The sequence below is a fragment of the Larus michahellis genome, chromosome 17 (genome assembly GCF_964199755.1).
Source record: "Larus michahellis chromosome 17, bLarMic1.1, whole genome shotgun sequence".
NCBI classification, from domain to species: domain Eukaryota; kingdom Metazoa; phylum Chordata; class Aves; order Charadriiformes; family Laridae; genus Larus; species Larus michahellis.
This window is the reverse complement of record NC_133912.1, coordinates 3,355,146-3,373,956: the sequence shown is the minus strand read 5'-3', so window position 1 is coordinate 3,373,956 and position 18,811 is coordinate 3,355,146. Positions and strand designations below refer to the sequence as shown.

Below are 18,811 nucleotides of genomic sequence, written 5' to 3'. Positions count from 1 at the left end.
AGCTTACACCAGCTGAGGATCAGGCCCTCCGGTGATGGAAGACATCCCAGCTTTGCAGGGAAACGGCTTCGCGAGCCGCCGATTCCTGCTGTCTCCTAAGGAAATACGGATACTGCAACGGCTGACAGATGTCGGGCTCGGCACTGCCTTGCTCCGGGTGCCAGGGCCAGGGACACGAGCCCACTATCTGCACCTGGGCTCGAAGACGCCCTTTGGGGTCAGATATAAACTGTCCCTGTGGAGGCTGGGGGAGGCAGGTCAGCAAGACATCCCGGCTCCTATCCAGGAGGACATCAGACCTCCGGCATCGCTCCCAGGGGCTGTTCAGAGTGAGAAGCAGCAGAGGAACACCACCACAAGTCATGGGGGGGAGGATGGTCAGCAACACACCCCAGCTCGTACCCAGCAGGACATCAGACCTCCAGCATCGCTAATAGGGGCTGCTGAAAAGCAGCAAGAGGCGAAAGACTCTGAATTTCACTCCAGGGCAGAGGAAGAGCACCGCAAGTAGGCACCACCCGACAAAAACCATGTCCTGCACACCCCTGCGACTCTGCTCTTGCGCTCTCGGGGCATGCTTTGGAGCCAAACCCATATGGTTTTACCCCATATGGCACACGGAGGCTCCAACAACCCAACAGCCCCACGTGGAAACCCAAGAGGTGTCTAGAACCGCTTTCCATCCTCTGGGTGCAGGACGCAGCCCTCCTTGCAGGACCCAGGTCCAGCTCCTGGCTCCTCAGCGCTGCGGAGAGGAGGTCCCTCTTAGATTTACATGAATAAAGTTGGAGCAATCAAAGGCCACGTGTGAAGCACAGACCATCCCAACCCCTTTCCCCGTTTCGCAAGCCCGGCACGCCAACCCCCGGAGCGTTTTGTGTGTTTACAGAGGAGGTGCCTGACGGGACCCAGCTCTCCCAGGGATCACACCAAAATACGGGGACATGATGCCCCGGCAAGGGCTCTGCCTCCTGGCATCACCCCACTTCGCGGCCACCTCTCGAAGCCCTGCCAAAGGCGGCCCGTTTATCGCGGCCCGTTTATCGCAGCCCTGCTCATCGCTCAGCACAGGGCTTCCCCCCGGGAGACCAGCCAGAAACACCCAGCGCTGAAGAAGTATTTCTCCTTCGGTGTTTTTACACCAGCCCAGAAACGAAGGCTGGCAAATCAGCCTGGGAAAATCTGCTTGGCGGTGTTTTGAAACACCACTTGTTTTCTCTTCAGTGTTTTCACCCCCCTACCCATCCCCGATAATCTCCGGCACACCCCGGGGTGGGGTATGGAATGCCAGCCTGGCTCCAGCCCACACCGTTCCCACCCGGCCTGCCGCAATCCTCCCCGAGCTCGTCCCCTGCCCGCCGATGGGGAGACAGGGCGCAAACCCCAGAGACGGGCGAGGCGACGGGGCTGCGAACCCCAGAGAGGGGCGAGCAACGTGCCATGGGGCAAGGCAGGGCTGAACCCCCACCACCCCTGGGCTTGGGAGAGCACTCATGTTGAAACCATCCTCCCTCCCCGGCCTTCCGGAGGATGCTCCGCCGGGATGCTCCGCTCTCGTGCCATGGCAGAGAGACATCTCTCGCTTGCTTTCCCCCTTGCTGTGACAGAAATGAGATTTCAAGCATCCCGATTTCCAGTTAGAAATCCTTCTGCCGTGCACTGACCGGTGCTAAACGTGCCCGTTGCGCTGGCAGGGCTTTGCTCAGGCACACGCTGATGCACAAGCTGGGGTGCAGGATGCCTCTTGCTGCCCTCTCCCTGCACCAAAACCGGCCAGAAAAGGGTTACCGACCTGCTCTCCTTTCCAAACTTTGCTGCTTTTCCCTCCCTCCCCTGAGAGGCTGCAGCGAGGGAGAGAAGGGTTTCAAAAGAGAGCCGGAAAATGAGAACGTTTCAGCTGGATGCAGCGAAACGGAAGGCTTTGTGTTTTAGAAAATTAAGGGTGTAAGGGGTCTCTTTGTGCTAAATGCTCTGGATGGGATGAAAGTAAATAGAGCTCAGCTGGGCAGGGGAGTTAGGGCGACATTGAGAACAATTTTTAGCCCTGTTAGATATTAATTTCCCGTACATCATCTGCCTGTCCTCTGCCTGTTTGAAGTGCTCAAGGTTCCAGGCTTCAAAGCGCACGGCGACTGCCATTTGCACAAAGCTCAGGGATCCGTGGGGAGCCGCATCAGCAGGTTCCAGCCCCGTGTCCCAGCAGGACACCCCCCCCCCCACCACCTCCCCTCCATCCAGGACCAGCCCGGGGATGCGGCGGCTCGTGCCACCGTGCGGCGAGTTCCTCAGGTCTCAGCTGCAGGGGCTTGCGGGGGGGGGTGGGGGGTGGGTGGTGGTGGATAAAGGGGGGGGCCAAGCCGAGAAGCAGATGAAAGCGCTGACCCACTTCGCGGCCCCAAAGCGCTCATTAAAACCCAACCGCATGTACGCGGGCGCCGGGAAAAGCCGGTGGGGTCATAAACCCCGTCCCTCGCCTCCCGGTCGCTGATGAAGCACCTACCCGAAATCAATGGCGCTTTGTTAGGCTGCGTCAGCTAACGAGGATAAGGCCATTTATTGTTTCAAGCGTGGTGGAAAAGGCTGACGCACCACAAAGAAGGCCCTTTGCCTGACTCGGAGCAGGCAGCCTGCAAATATCTGGGGGTTTTCCAGGATCATTTGGCTTGGACAAGAGGCTTCTGTCCTCCAAGCGAGATGCCCGGGCTCACGGCGGTGCCAGCGTCCCCCCCACCCCGCACCTATCCTTGCTGGGAAAAGCAGCGGTGCATCCTCAAATCCCCACCTAAGGCTTGTCAGCAGTTTAAAAAGCAACAGGAATGAGTTTTTGTTTTTTTCCCCTGCGATGCACGGAGCAAGGCAGGCAAGAGCATTCCCGATTCGCTCGTGGGCGACGGGAGGCACGAGCGACCGAAGGGCCTCTGCCTGCCACAAAGCCAAACGAGCAGAGGTTACCTGATTGAAATAGCGAGCGCATAAATATCCGACAGCGGTCACAATTAATAAAATAAAATAAATAAATAAATGGCCTTTCCTTTTTCCTCCCGCACTTTGCGGCCACGGTGCTCGGGGCACATCACACGGCAGAGTAACAACTAATTATAAGTACCAATTACGACGGTAATGAAATAACCTAACCTTCGAAAGCTGACTCCCACTAATTTTCCCCCGCTGTAAATAAGGTTGAGCGCTCGCGCCGGCCACGGTGAGTTTCCCCCCGCTCCGTGTCCCCATCCCGCGCGGCAGCGGGGATTCCCACAGCAGTGAGTTCCCCAGACAAATAGGAAGAAAAGAAAAAAAAAAAAAAGCAAGCACTATTTGGGGTGAAACGGAAGAAAAGTGGCACTGCAAAGACTTGATTTATCCCCTCCTCCTTCCAGCGACTGAGAGCGGAGTGAAGCTTTTATTTCACAACACAGCAGGGGAAAAAAAAAAAGCGGGGTGAAGGAGGACACTTTGGATGGAGACGCTGCGGAGCAGCATTTCTTCTCCCCCCCCTCCTAGACCGTGACTCAGAAAAACACGTGGGCACGGCCCGATGAGGAAGGCAGCGGTGAAGCAAGAGCCTGACGGATGAAGTAGTCGAGGTTCGCACTTCATCGCTCTCCCGAGTCACCGCCCGCCTCTTCCTCCTGCTGCCGACTCACCTCCCGGGCAAGGCTGGGGATGTCGCTCGGCTGACCCGCGCCTCCCTCCATCCGCGGGGAGAGCGGCCAGAAGGATGCTCGCGCACGCACGGCTCTTCGCCGCCGTCCAGATGCCATCAACACGCTCCGCTCTCTGCCCTCGCACCTCGCTTTCGGAGCCCGGGCGATGCATCGCATCAACCAGGACGGCCGCCGAGCCCCGAAATCCTCTCCTCCGACCTTCTAGAGCGTCACCGAGGCGCGGGATTCGCTCAGAAATACAAAATTTATGGGCTGGAAAGAGGGAAAAGCAAAGAGTCGGCGGGCCAGAGAGGGGTCGAAAGACCCTCACGTCCCTCGGACAGGATTTTCCCCAGCCCGAATGCTTTTGAGCAACGAGACGTGCTGAAAACCCCAGGGCACCAAGGCCTGGAGGGTTTCGATTTTTTATATTTTTTGTTTGTTTGTTTTCAGCCGCGTTTGCTAGAAAATGGCATATTCAGGAACCTGAAACTATCTGTGGATTCCAGTCAGGTTTAGCGAACAGTTTTCGCAGAAAATAAATAGAACGGGGAGAGGAGGGAGCTGAAGGAGAAGTCAAAACATCTCACGGTGATGTTTCTTGTGTGTTACATTTCAATCTCTCACTTGAAATGTCATTGTCATTCCAAAAAATTGACATTTATATAAAGGTTAAAAAAAAAAAGGCTATGTAAGTGAAGCATATGGGTTTATTTTCAGGTTTGCATAAACTGTTTCATTATGATTTGACAGAAACAGCGATTTTATGCCATTAAAAAAAAAAAAAAAAAAACCCCAAACCAAACAACACAACCCTCCCTAACTTTTCTCCGAGGTGACACCAAGCCAACGTTATTTCTTTGCTCTGGCCACCAACCAAGCTGCGAAAAATAATTAAAAATGCCATTATTCAGCCAGCATTAGCGCCGAGCACCCGCTGGGAGTAGGTGAGCACGTGGAGAGATTCCCACCGGAGGGAATCTTTTGGAGCGGCGGAGGTATGTAGACCCGCCCCCCCCCCCCCCCCCAAAAAAAAAAAAAAAAAAAAGTCATCGCAGGTTTTAGCAGCTATAATGGACCAAAACCAGCAGGAGTGAGTCCTTATGGCACTAATGGGGGATGCTAAACCCCACGAACACGACAAAATACGACGCAACCACCGATATAAATTGTCCCATCCCTCCTGACTTTGACCCCGGATCCTGGGAAGCCCCACGGAAGTGTAGCCAACATTTAATCCTACGATAATTCTAACACCACGCTTCCAGGCTGGATTGTTAGGTGGTTTGTTTTTTTTTTTATCTCCCCAGACCCTGGAAATCTCAACAAACAACCCCCCCTCCCCGAGGCAGAAAAGGTCCTTTCATCCAGCCTCTGAAAGAACTGGTCCAAAGTCCCGATTTCTCTCCATTTCCCACCCCGGCGCTGATGTAATGCGAATAAAAATTACAGGGCTGGGAGGGAATGATTGACTGGAAAATAGAGGGGAAAATTTCTCTGCGAAACAGCCAGTCAATGGGTCTTTTGTGATACAACAATCTGAAATTTCCAACGAGGGAGGGGTGGAAATCACCGGAGGGGAAATATTCAGCCCAACTTCGGGAAGATGTTTGCCCTCCCCTGGGTTTCTCGGGGATGGGAATGTGGTTCCCCGCCCCCCTCCCGCGGGCAGCATCAACAGGCACCGGGGAAGGACCGAGATGCCCAAAACTCCTTCCAACTCCACGCGTGGTTGGATCTCCAACCCCCGCCCCAACCAAGGTAGTGCCGAGGATCGCTTCCCTCCCCCTCATCACCCTCCTGCACCTGCGAAGACGACACTTATTCCTTACAACCTGCTTCAAACGGGCTCTGCTTATAAATTAACTGCTTTAACAGCCTCGGCTCTTCCCAACAGCGGCAAAAATCCAAATCGGAGCAAAAGGCAGGTGGTTTTAGCAGCCAGAGTGCTGGCAACGTTTCTGATCTGGATGTCAACTCTGTAGCAGCTCCTGTTCTTTCTTTCTTTTTTTTTTTTTTTTTAAATTCTATAGTTGTTTTTATTTTTTTCAAAGTATTTATTTATTCTCCTTTTTGAGCAAAGCTTCAGGATCCTTAGAAAAAGGACCTGTGCTTTTCTATTCGGTGCTTGGACGATTCTTGGCCCCCTGACAGAGAATCCAGAGGTGCTAACAAAATACAAATGGATAATTAATCACCATAATTGTGGATTGGGTGGCTCTTATTCATTTCAATCTCCTCTGTGGTGTTTCTGCAAAAGAAAAGAGGGAGGAAAAGGAGAAAAAAAAAAAAAATCTAGTCGAGAAGAGAAGAAAACAAAACGCGTTAAGCCTAAAAGGGCTGCACAGATTTATGGAGAATTAGTTTAGTCCTAGGGACCTTGTGACAGGAGAGTCCAACCAAACTCCATTCTTGGCTTTATGATGTTTTCAAGCCCCCTCAATGCAATTATTTCCTTGTCTCCCTACAGCCCATCCATTATTCTCCATAATAATATGTTTTCTGAAACTCCTTTCCATAAACAACTATAGCAGGCAGCGAGAAACCTCATTGTTATTGATATCGTGTCACATCACCAGTAAAACAGCTTATGGAAAATGGACTGTGAATGGAGATGGTTTCAATTTAAAGCATCCCGACCTTTTACATCGTTTCAAGATAAATCAAGTCAACGCGCAGTGACGTCACACGTGGAAATTCAACCCAGCGATCGGGGGCAGGGGGGTGGGGGTGGTGTCATTTTAGGGACAAGGTTGAGACAATCTTGCCGTGGATTCCAAACTGCTGGGAGGAAATGGGTCCCCAGAGGAGTTTCGCTCGCTCCTTCCACTGAATCCAGCCCTACACCATCGCTCGCCTGCCGGCAAAGGCTCTCTTTGCCCGAGCTGCAGCCCCCAAACTTCTAAAAGCAAAAGGCTACAAGTTGATTTGAACACTGCAGGTATGCAAGGTAATAGCCCAGACCCCAAAGAGCCAGCAACGGAATAAATCGTGGGTCTTCCCCATACGTACCGAAGGCGACGTTCAAAAGGCCCCGGCGCTACCCAGCTCCCGTCAAAACAGATGGCAGCAGCAGCAACCCTCACTCCCCAAAACATCACCCTGGGGGGTTCAAGCCCACGATTCTCATTCTAACGGCTAAAAATCACGGCGGCTGCATGGCGGAACTGGGCGTTTCAACGGCAACATCGCCCGCCAAGCGTCTGAGACGCGCTGAAGTATAGGAAGGCAACGCTTGCAGCAACGCTTACTCAATGTCGGGATGTATAGCGGATTTTGGGAAGCCGGGCAGGTAGAGCTGGGCCATAGCTCAAGCCACACCGACGCCGTCTTCACGCTCAAGTATGTGGCTCACGCTCACTCTATCAATTAACATAGCCCAGCGATGACGATGATGGCAACATCGAATAGGGAGTACTAAAGTTTCCACGCTTTCTAGCTAGACGCAAGAGTATGTCTCGAGGCGAGGCCTCCAAAGATCATCAACGTCTCCTAGAAGTGTCAGGTATAGCCTGAAGGACCCCAAGCCTCGACAATAAATCCTTACGATGACGGCCGTGGAATCAGCCCATTCATAGATTCAAGAACAAATATTCTGTATTAAAAGATCCAGAAAAAAAAAAAAAAAAAAGAGTAATTTTGCCCCTAGGGAGAATAAAAATCAAGACATGCCCCGACACAGCTGGAAGCAGCCCCCCAGGGCGAGTTAACTGACCCCGGAGGCCCTGCATCCTCCCTCATCCTCCTGTTTGTGTTGACATTTCCGCAATAGCAGCGGCCAGGCAGCGTGCTCTCTCAGGGACCAGATTTTTATCTTCCTAATCATGGTCCGGCACCGCTACACGGAAGCATTTACTGGTCCAGAAAGCATTTGTACTGTTCCAGTAACTAAGCACTTTTGAAATACTCTTTTCCACTTGATTGTGGGAGCTGATAGCTCATGAGCCGCTAGCGAGAGATTGATGCTTCACGTGTTTGAAAGCTAAAACCCCAAGAAGAGTCTATAGCGCTGGTTTCCAGCTCTAGTGGTTTTCATAACACCCGGCAGCAATATCATGTCAGAACAGCAGCTGCAAAATCTGGTCTTCAATTATTGCCAACTTCAAGTTCAAGGAGAGCTAAATCCAAGGGGTTTGGCACAACCTGTTGTGCGACGCAGCTCCTAACAGGGCTCCCTTCTTTTTTTTTTTTTTTTTGCCCCCCCCCGACTCCCTCCCATATATCGTTTCGGGAGCAGCCAGGTGTCTGCACCGAATTAGAGACCGCGGAGTTCAAAGGGGTGGACGCCCTGCCACGTACGGCTGAAATAAATGGGATAAATGGTTCGGACAAACACAACCTTCTTGCTTTCAACCTCACTCAAAGGGGACCTTCAACCCTTCTCCCCCCGCCCCCCCCCAGCCTTTTACAGCCGGCAAAGGGGCGAGCGAAGCAGCGGAAAATGGTAGGTTGAGACCTGCTTTCCTCATTTAGCCCAGGGAAAAACGCAAAGGAGATGTACGAAATTTGGGGAGGGCAACCCACATGACATTAGCTTGCATATACAACGGCGTTAGAGACCGTGCGAGCAGGTACGATGGGGAGATGGGTTTGTGCTAACCCTCCTGCCCCCCACCCCTTTAGACCCTTATATCCTGGGCTTTCCCACCGTTCCCAACGGGACTTTGGGCAGTTCAAATTCACCAGATTACACACATTTCCGCGGCACAGATTATTAAAACAGCAAAGAGATTATTTAGACAGGAGGGCTGCTACGCTTTCCCCCCCACCCCCGGCAACGACACGAGCAAACGCGTCCTGAGAAATTCTGATAGCACCACGCGTGGGATGTGCAAAACCCCCCCAGCAAGGAGTCTCCTTTAATGTCACACGAGCGACCTGTGCGGAGTATTAAAGCAGAGGATGAGGATATGCTAATGCTGTCCCTTTGGCAAACAAAACGAACGCTTCTCAAGCCCTGGAGCCACCACACTCCTCCTTCCCCGCAGGGAACTCGCGTCGGGTGGACACGGAGGCATGTGGGAATTTCATACTCCAGCGATATAAAAGATGAGGTTTTAGCACATAGGGAAGCTACGTAAGGACAAAAGAGAAAGGCCATGATGAGTTTCCATCAATCCACAATGCCAAAGGCCCAGAAGAGACAATCAAACCTGACAGCCTGAAGATGCCAGGCCACCCAATTTCACCCTGTAGCAAACAGAAGGATTAGTCCCTTGCGCTCAGGCAAACACTATCAAACCTGATAACTTCTTGCTGATGCAACGGATAGCTTTTAGCCGGACAATCAGTCTTGCTTAAAAGACTTCAAGTGATGATGAATTTACCATTTCCCCCACGTAATCAAGGGATAGCTTGGTTTGCATCTGGCTTCCATTCTACTGGAGTTCCAAAGATGTATTACACAAACCAGCCTGGGTTTAGCTCATGTATCACTGACATCTCCATCGAAAGAGTAAGGCTTTGCCAGCGTCTACAAGCAAAACTTCTCTTCCTCCCAAGCAGCCCCCTCAGAGCCCAGGACAGAAGCTGTCCTTAGCCTGGGGTTGATGAAGGAGACACGTCCCCGTGTCCTCGTCACCAGTCTCACCCTGGGAACCTCCATGTGCTTCTTGACACCTCCACATCAGTAAGAGATGGGGCAAAAGACCTCCCAAACCTCCTGCAACGGTCAGCTAGGACCCAAAGCATCCTCTGGGTCCCGCCTGGCGGGGAGCCGGGGGGAAACATGGGCGAAATAAATAAATAAAAAACCAATCTCCATTTGGAGGCACTAAATCCCCACTCCTTTCCAGATGGCTGGGAGATTTCTCCCAGGTGGTAAATATATTATTAAGAACTCATTTCACCGTGAAATTGACTATTCAAAACACAGACAGAAGTTAATATATTAGGACAACCTGTCTGAAAAACTCACGTTAGAGGGAATTTATTTTTGTTTAATATAAAATGCGGCACTGTACACATGGCCTTCCCTCAAGCTTCCTCCATTGTGAGCACCCCGGCAGGAACACGCGTTCGTACACTGGGGCCGTCTGATACAACAAGACAAAGGTGACTGGATAAAGTCACCGTCACCTCTTGGGCTGCCCAGCCATCAAGGACATTGTCCTTGGGAAGCGGTGCCCATGCCTTGGCTAGGACGCTGCTCTGGCTCTCATTGACCATCTCAATGCTTTCATTCTGGCACTCCTCAGGAGTCCAGCACTTAAAGAGAGGAAATCACAGTGCGTTAATAATAAAGATGAACTTTGCACGGCTGCTCAGGCTTCCTTCCACTGCCTCTGAAGGAAAAAAACCCCAAGCAACATGACGAGGGCACGAAGAACGTCTCCCACAGGGGCATCATTTAGGTCAGAAGAGCTCTCTGGAGATCACCTGGTTTAGTCCCCCACACAAAGCAGGGGCAGGTTCCAAAGTTGAGCCTAAACTTCCTCCACATTTAGATAAAGCCTGCACCTTAAAGCTATTTTCATTCCCTTACTGAATCCACTCACAGACTTGGGAAGGCTGGAACCCACCATTACTACCTGCACAATTAATGCATTATTTCTTATTAACCACTGACTAATAGGAAGATGCCTAACTAATGTGTTTGCTAAAGCATTTTCTAGTCCAGTCAATTGTTTTGATTTGGGTAATTATTTAAAAGTATCCCAGATTTTTTTTTTTTTTTTTTTGGAGGGGGAGCAGCGTAATTTTGCAAATCGGTAATGAACGAGCCTCAAAGGAACGGCAAATACTTTGTATTGTTTAATTTGCTTCACAGCCTTTCTGTCAAGGAGCTTCAGCTTTCCTTTGGTGCAAGTTCTGCCCCGTGGAAGGTCAGAAAGGGTGACCTTTTTTTTTCCCCACTTAATAGCAAAGGATGAGAGCCTGACTGCTGGACGCCCGCGGACTTCAGAGTGTGTCTTCATTATAAGCTACACAACATCTCCGAAGCCCTTCTGGAAAAGCACGGATGGAAGAAACCTCTACAAGTCATGCGTTTATTAGACTAGAATTTCTCCTTTCATTTTAATTCAGCTGCTAATTAACTCACTTTAAACTCAATGCCTCTCTCTAGAATAAAGTGACCTCTTCCCAGACCTTTGGTCCAGGACACACATGGCTTGGCAGCTACCTCAGCAGAACTTTGTGGCAGCTGTAGCTGCTGAGCTAAGAGAAGAGGTCTTCAAAGAAATGCCCCGGTATCCCTGCACCGAGCATGCCCTCTTCTGCAGTGCTGGTTGGGAGACAGGGTGTACGTTAGCCTGGACAGACATAATATGGGTTGGACAAGTTGTCCTTTGAGAAGGAAAACCGGTGGAAGATATCTGAGGAGCAAGAGAGCATGGAGATTCAATGGTAATACGTGAAGGGAAAGAGTTGGGATAACCCTTGGGATAACCCTAGAAAAAGCTGGACATTTCAAAGAACTACCACCTTCCCTAGACCTTGGAAAATTTCCATATAGAGAAATACGAACAACCCCCTGCCACCCCACCCCAAACCGGCCCAATTTATCAGGAGCAATCTCTAAAATCCACTATAATCTTCCTGCTCAGAGCTAGAGCAGAAAACCCACTTGAACCCTCAAAAAGCCAGTTATCCGCAGTAATAAAAAAATCACAGCCTCTCTTGGCAACTAAATATCTCAGCTATCAGGCTACAGACTTGGCCTCTGGCTCTTTCTCTCCATCTCTTCTCTGAGCCATTCTGCTGCGGATAAATAATTAAATACGCATTGGAACAGGGACCTGAGCACACATCTCCTCCATCCCGGCTGAGTGCCCTAGCTGATGGGCTATAAAATCTCTGCTGGCCCAACAAATATTTATTCATGCAAAAGGGAGCAGCTTCGACGAAAGAGGGACCGAGTCATGCTCCATCCTTTTGTTCTTCAGAGAGCTCACCCAGGCACAAACATTGACAACGCGGCCATGCGGTTTCGTTGGCCAAACCCAAACGAATCTCATCTCTCAGCTGAACTTGTCATCCTTCCAAACTCAACCATACAAGTAGAAATAACGGTAATAATTCCAAGAGCAGTAATAGTCTTAATAAAATAAAAAATGCTTTGGACGAGGACAATAGCCACCTTATCTAAGGTGCTCTTAACTCAGCTGTTGGGACTATCAAACGTGAACGGGCCACGGTGGCCTCCTCCAATGATAGCCAAGGCCACCCAACTAATTGCAAACTCCACCAGCAACAAGCACAGTCCTTGAGGATGCTACAAGACACCCGGTCCCTTGGAAAGCCATCTTATTAAAGCAGTCCTTTTTTTGATTTGCTAGCCCACACCAGCAAATCAACGCCTAGACAAAATTTCTCTTTCTCGGCCCTCTTAGTTTTGATTCTCTTCCATCTCCCTTCTCCACTGGAATAAGCGATCATTAATCCCGTCAACGGAAATGAGACTTTCGCTCACATATAGGAACACATCTGAAGTTCCTGCAAAAAGTAACACATTACCTTGATACCCTGACATCATGAAAAATGGTTCTGGGGAACGTGTCTTGCTTTTCTTCTTTTTATCAGTTATTCATTCAAGGCACCAAAACCAGCTGTTATGAGTGGCTGGCATTTGCTTTACAAAGGGAGCAGGGAAAATAAAATAAAGTAAGAAAAGCTTCCCCTGTGCATACATTCTTTCTACAAATCTGAGCGCTAATAGTATTTGACATGTTGGTAATTTGGGTTTTTTACCGTAATTCATTTAGTGTGGTTCTGCTTTATTATTGTACATTTTACACAGTGATGCACAGAAAATGTTGTTGCATTTTTTTCCTCCTTAAACAATTTTATTCCTTCTAGAAATCACTCATTCATGCCACATTCTAGGCTAGCGAGGGAGGGAAGCAAAAAGCAGAAACCAAACAGAAAACAGGCAGCGAGAGAAGAGAAATTAAATGAAAAGTAGGGAAAAGAGAAAAGACAACGGGAAGAGAAAATAAGCCGCGAAACTATGCAAATAGAAGAAAACAAAGCCAAGAGCCAGAAGGGCAGAGGCAGTTTGCTGTGGTTTGGGGGAGCACGTCCTACTCCTGCCCGGACGCTGGAGCAAGGGGGAATCTAGCTAGTTAAGACTCATTTGTATTGATTTTCCATGGAATCGAGCTACTCTTTAGCTCAACAACTGAATTTCTCCCCGATGCGCAGAGTGCTTGTGTGACATTAGACAGGATGTTCTTCTGGAAATCTCCGCAGTCTGAAAAAAGCCGGGCAGAAAATAACTGTTCCTGCTCTATAAAAATTTTGCCCTTTGCTGCGAAGGGAAGCGGCGGGGGGGGGGGGGAGGGGGAGAAGCCCTAAAAATTCACAAGCCAAAGTTCTCAAATGATTTAAACTCAAGAGAAAATCAGACCAAAGTCAACACGATCTTTACATTTCAACCATTTTTGTCTATTAACTAAACGAAAAATTCCGCTACGCCTCAATTTTTTATTTTGAGCCAGATAAATCACTTTTTTCCTTAAAAAAAAAAAAAAAAAAAAAAAAATCTATATTTTGCAAAATGCATTTATTTTCCCTGTATTTGTTAGTTCTGCTCAAGCACTCTTTTCTCCTGAAAAGGCTGGTCTCCCTAAATCAGCACGTCCCAGCTTAAGAAGAACCAACCACCTTCCATCATCACCTCCAACCAGCCATGGCAGAAAGGGGGTCCACGCCACCAAAGGGTCCATGTCACAAATTTCAGCCCACCCTTGGCTCCCCACGTGCGAAACGGGGAAGGATTTGGTCCCTCAGCTCCCAGCATCTTGGGATAAACGGATGGGCAGGAGACGACCAGAGTCAACCTGGGTGGATGACCAGCAACGGAGACCTGGATAACCCACCCAACCTCTTGCTGTGGGAAGGAGCCACTTTGCTCCCAAGCCATCGCTGATGTTATTACACCTCTCCGTGGGCTTCAAGCCGCCCGCAATCCCCTGTTATTTAATAAGGAAAACGAGAGATTCAACAATTGTTTTTGCTCGGGCTGCCTTGTAAAGGCTTTGTCGCTCAGCAATGAAACAAAAGGGGACTAATAACACCCCGCGCCGCAAAAGCAAGTGCCAAGGAAGAGACAGAAATCAATTATCTGGGTGAAATTCAAAGGGAGAGGAAGTGGCAAACACGTACACATCAGCAAACAGCACGCATAATCCCATTAACACAGACGCCGTCTCCCTTGCGGGAGCGCCGAGCCAGGGAGAAAGATGATAATTAAAATAAACAAACAAAAAGTAGCCTTAACTTCACGGGTAAGGGATGGCGGGGCCGCTGGCTGCCACCAGGACGTGGCGAAGGGAAAAAGGGGAGCTGAGATGAAGCTTGGGCGGGGACTGAGACCCTTGTTGGGGGGAGATTTCCTAGGGGAGAGGTGGAGGGGTTGCTGCACGCTTGGGATACCCACCCTTCCCTCTCACCAGATGCTGCCGAAGGGCACCAGCACCCAAAGGATGGTTAAATGGTGACATCTTTAATGCAACCTACCGAAACGCAATGGCACAAGGCTGGAGCAAACCCCAACGAGGGGTGAGCATAGGATCATAGAATAGTTTGGGTTGGAAAGGACTTTTAAAGGTCCTCTAGTCCAACCTACCCTGCAATGAGCAGGGACACCTCCCACCAGCCCAGGTTACTCCAAGCCCCGTCCAACCTGGCCTTGAACCCCTCCAGGGATGGGGCAGCCACAGCTTCTCTGGGCAACCTGGGCCAGGGGCTCACCACGCTCAGAGTGAAAAATTTCTTCCTGATACACAGTCTAAATCCCCCCTCTTGCAGTGTAAAGCTATTCCCCCTCATCCCATGGCTCCCCTCCCTGCTCCAGAGTCCCTCCCCAGCTTTCCTGGAGCCCCTTGAGGGACTGGAAGGGGCTGGAAGGTCTCCCCGGAGCCTTCTCTTCTCCAGGCTGAACCCCCCCAGCTCTCTCAGCCTGTCCTCCCAGCAGAGGGGCTCCAGCCCTCCCAGCATCTCCGGGGCCTCCTCTGGCCCCGCTCCAACAGCTCTGTGTCCTTCTGCTGTTGGTGGCCCCAGATCTGGACACAGTGCTCCTGGTAGGGTCTCACCAGACCAGAGCAGAGGGGCAGAAATGCTCCAGCCCCCGGGCATCCTCCTTGCCCTGCAGGAGCAGAGATGCTGGACTGGTAGCCTCGCAAACACATAGCCATCAAGCAGCGGTACCAGGTCTCCCCTAAATACCTCTGCTGGGTTGATTCACTGAAAAACTTCAGAAACTCCATCTCTCACCATTTTCTATGGGGATAAATCGAGACAGGCTTACTGGCTTCCACCAAAAGACAATTAAAAACCCATCAGTCTCTTTTTCTAACAAGGGCTGCTCTGGCAGCTAACGTGCCACGAGCCGAGGTCAAGACAGAGAAACACAACCATTCCTGGTGGGCACCAGGAGAGCGTTGCAGAATGGCTGAGCCAGCTGGGAAGACCTCTACCAGCCATGAGCTGGGATGCCGGCTGCAGAGAGGGGACACGGGGCTCTCCAAAGTGGCTTTGACGCAATTAGACTCTCTAAAACCGAGCAAATTGCAGCCGCGATGCCAGCGCATCCATGGGGATTGGGGCAGCCCCGAGTGCATCCCAGTATTTTGTACCACACGAAACCCTGGAGGAACGTACAGGAGAGAGCGAGGAGATGCTACAGAGCTCCTGCAAGCAACCGTGCTTGAGACACCCCCCCTGCAGACCCTAAAATTCTCAAAAAATCTCTATTTTTCAGGCCTGATGCTGTATACGAATCACTTCCAGCGATTTTACCAAAGCTCCTTCCCTGGAGACAGACTCAAGGAGCCACGCAGGGGAATTGCCAGAAAATAACAAACCAGCATCAACGCTTCTCTATTCCCTTGTCATTTCTTAATGCTTGGGGCTAACACGGGGACAGAGACGACCCTTTCGGTTCTCCCGCAGGCGACAGCATTTCAAACACCGGTGACCCTCCGTTTTATCTCAGGAGCCCATCTGGGCAAGGACTGGTTTGGCGTAATTGTTTCCACAGCCCCCATCACAGCTTCCCAGATAAAATTTATTACTCCGGCGTAACTCTCTATTACTTTTTTTCCCCGGAGCATCTGCCACTGGCAGCTTTTAGAGATAGGACACTGCGCTGATCTGGCATTACAATCCCTATTTCTGCTCAGAAAAGGTCTCTCTCCGCCGGAGCCTGCGAGAGTTAATGGGAAAATGGGTTTCGCACCATCTTCCAAGGATTTGGGATCAGAACCAAAATGAGCTCAGGAAGTCAAAAAGTCTCTAAATCCTTTTTCCCCTCACCCCCACGACTGCTCTCCCTGACAGAGCACCCTGCGCCTCCAACTCTGGCTCAGATATACGGCTATTCTATAATTTATACATTGTCTCCGAAGACGACAGAGCAGCTCATAAATTTAAGAAAATTTAAAAAAAAAAAAAAAAAAAAAAAAAGTCCTTTGCAAGGATGGTTTTAATATAAGGCTTTTCATTAAAGAAAAGAGCAATTCAAGTTAATTCCTGGAAATGCTCGGTCCATCTGTCCCGGGAGCATCAGCGGTCAGGGACAGGGATGGAGAGTGAACCCGCAGCCCCGGGCAGCGTGCTGGGACCCGCGACACATCCCCGACGAAGGCGGCAAGATTAAAATACAGTCACTTAATCCCCTGCAAAGCCTCTTAAGCGTTTATATCAGGGTCAGCTCAGTTGGTGCTTAGTCAACCTGCCTCTGAAAAAACATCCCAATTTAGGCCCTTCCGCTGACTGTCAAGCAGGCTGAGATGAGGGAGGGGATCAAAGGCAGCAGGGACCGAGCGGATGAAGGTAAATGCCGTGTAAGTAACCCTCATTAGGGAGCGAGGACCTTTTATAACCTCCTCTTTCCCACCCGTCCCCTGGCCGGGCTGCTCCCGGCTCCTTCCCCAAGCCAGCCTGAGCAGCCGCAGAGGAAGATTTCCTCTTCCCTTCTAAACCCTCAACATTTCTGCGGGAGATAACCGGGATGACTTATCCCAGGGGCGAGTCCGTCAGCTTCAGTGGAGTCATTTGCAGAGACAGGTCTGCTGCCCAAGCTGGGGGCCAGCAGATAGGCTTTTAGCCGGAGAGGTTCGAAGGAGAGTTAAATCCTTATTAAAACCATCCTAAACACATGTCTTCAACCTCTCGGATTCCTGCAACCCCTCCCAGGCTTTCCGGCAGCGACGCATTCGCACCCAGAAGCTTCTCCTAATGACCCTCCCTGGGCTCCTTACAAGCAGCTCGCCGAATCTTAGCGACATTATCCGTAAGGAAGAAGTCAAGGAGCACGTTACAGAGCGCAACCGGGAATTTTAAGGGCTTGCAAGCAGGCATAATGAAAACAAAACATCCTTTGACAGTTTATTTAGGCCAGGCTCTCTGCTCTGCCACATTCAGTTTGTATCACCTCAGCAGCCAAAATTTTCCTTTTTTTCTCTCTCTTTTTTTTTTTTTTTTTTTCCTCCCCTGCCCTCCCTTTAAATCTACCAAAAAGGAGAAGGGAGATCCTGAGCTGCTTCTAGGCCAGCCCTGCTCCCGACACGTAGCGGCGGCTCTGGGAATATGCTGAAATCTGGGTTAATGGTGCTGGAAACTCAGCCTTGTGCCGTGGGACATGCTACCGGCCCCAGGCTACCAGCCTGTGCTTTCCTGGAGCAAGCTCTTGCGAGCCTGGTGGCCAGCAGGAACCCAGCTGCCTCTGCTCTGCAACGCCACCCCCCCTCCCCCAAAAAAGCATGGGCAGCAAAGCTCAGGAATAACTGGATTCACTGGGAGCTCGTCTCCCCGAGGATGGAGGAGCAACGCAAACTAGTTTTGCTCGAGCCAAGAGTTGATAATACTCCACGGAGCCGCCGACTTCGCATACCGTGCACTTAATTATAACCATGAGCACAAGCGTATGTAGACGCTCAGATGCACACGGACATACATTCCGTTTGCAAAGTCCAGATGATCCTACAGCTGTATTTTAATATTTCAATACCAGGGTCAGAGTGAATCTCACTGTCTGCCTCTTATCTTCCCTCCGCATACCAGCGCTGTCAATGCCATCGGCAATTTTACATGTAAATGAGCCCATCCATCACTCCCTGCTCTGCAGCGCCTCACTTCCAAGACTACCATGGAGTTACACCATTAAATCTCCTGGCTTTACAATATACATCATGACATATTTGACATCAATCAGCTGTGTCAGTCCGCTCACTGTAAACCATAAACTTGCTCTGCATTCCAGCTCCGTGCACGGTGATTAAAACCTTCTCAGCCTGGCTTCCTGATTATGGTGATAAATGAGGATACCTTCCCCCCTTCTGACTCAACACTCGCCCACTCTCCCCTGATCCCCCCCACCCAGGCCGGCAAACTCTTCCTGAGTTCTCCATGGGCAGCTCTCACCCCCCCATGCAGCTCTTGGGTCTTTCTCATCTACCATTTCTGGGCCACCTCATCCATCCATTCACACCTCTGCCGGCATGTGCGTACCTCCTGCAGCTCCACCTGCCCCTACGTCCTTCAAAATAGCCGTTGGCACAGCTTGGACCATCTCTGGAGTTTAGGTAAAGCATCGAAAGAGACATTCTTGGGAACGACTGTGACCTGGATGGATGTAGGTGGATCAACGTGGTTACCCAAAGTCAACCTTTGCATGCACAGCTGTTGCCCTGGTTCATTTTAGTGGCCAGCCCAGCCCAAAGCGTAACAACAGCCAACGTCTGACAGACTTACACATGTAGTAGTCATCTTTACGTACATTCAATGTGTCAAAGTGACTTTGGTCAGACATACCATAATCCCGCTTCACGCAGCATTGTGCTTTGAGGCACCTAAAAAAAAAAACCCCTGTCTCAATTGTCAGAACGACTGATCCTTCCTTAATCCCATTTGCTTCCCGAAGAGCGAGTGACACTGCGCGATTCCTGATGATGTTAAATATCAGGTCTATCAAGCCAGGGACCAGGCTTCAAACCACAAATGCAAGTTAGAGGCGTTGGCTTCCGGCTGCTGAAATTTTGGCTTGCTTAATTTTCATCTTTCTACGATGTGAAACCCAGGAAGAAGAATTTAGTTGGGCAAGTCTAGACGTTAGTGTCTGTTCTGGGGACTTATTTTTCATCAATCTGCCTCAAACTGCAGAAACTCAATATTTCCACATCACGTTTTGTATCACGTACACACACTTGGATTTTTGTCATCGG

General features: G+C 50.3%; 1 protein-coding gene across 7 annotated transcripts in view; it reads right to left on the bottom strand.

Moving 5' to 3' along the window:
* The window catches only part of LOC141732448 (protein CEPU-1), a 479,662-nt gene that overhangs the window by 174,939 nt on the left and 285,912 nt on the right, over positions 1 to 18,811 (bottom strand). For 2 of the 7 annotated variants that reach the window (XM_074561466.1, XM_074561473.1), the window contains exon 1: positions 3,645 to 3,773. The exons of the other annotated variants lie outside the window; for them this stretch is intronic. The gene's annotated coding sequence lies outside the window, so the exon portion shown is untranslated. Of the gene's footprint in view, positions 1 to 3,644; positions 3,774 to 18,811 lie in introns of those variants that run through there. 7 annotated transcript variants of the gene reach the window in all.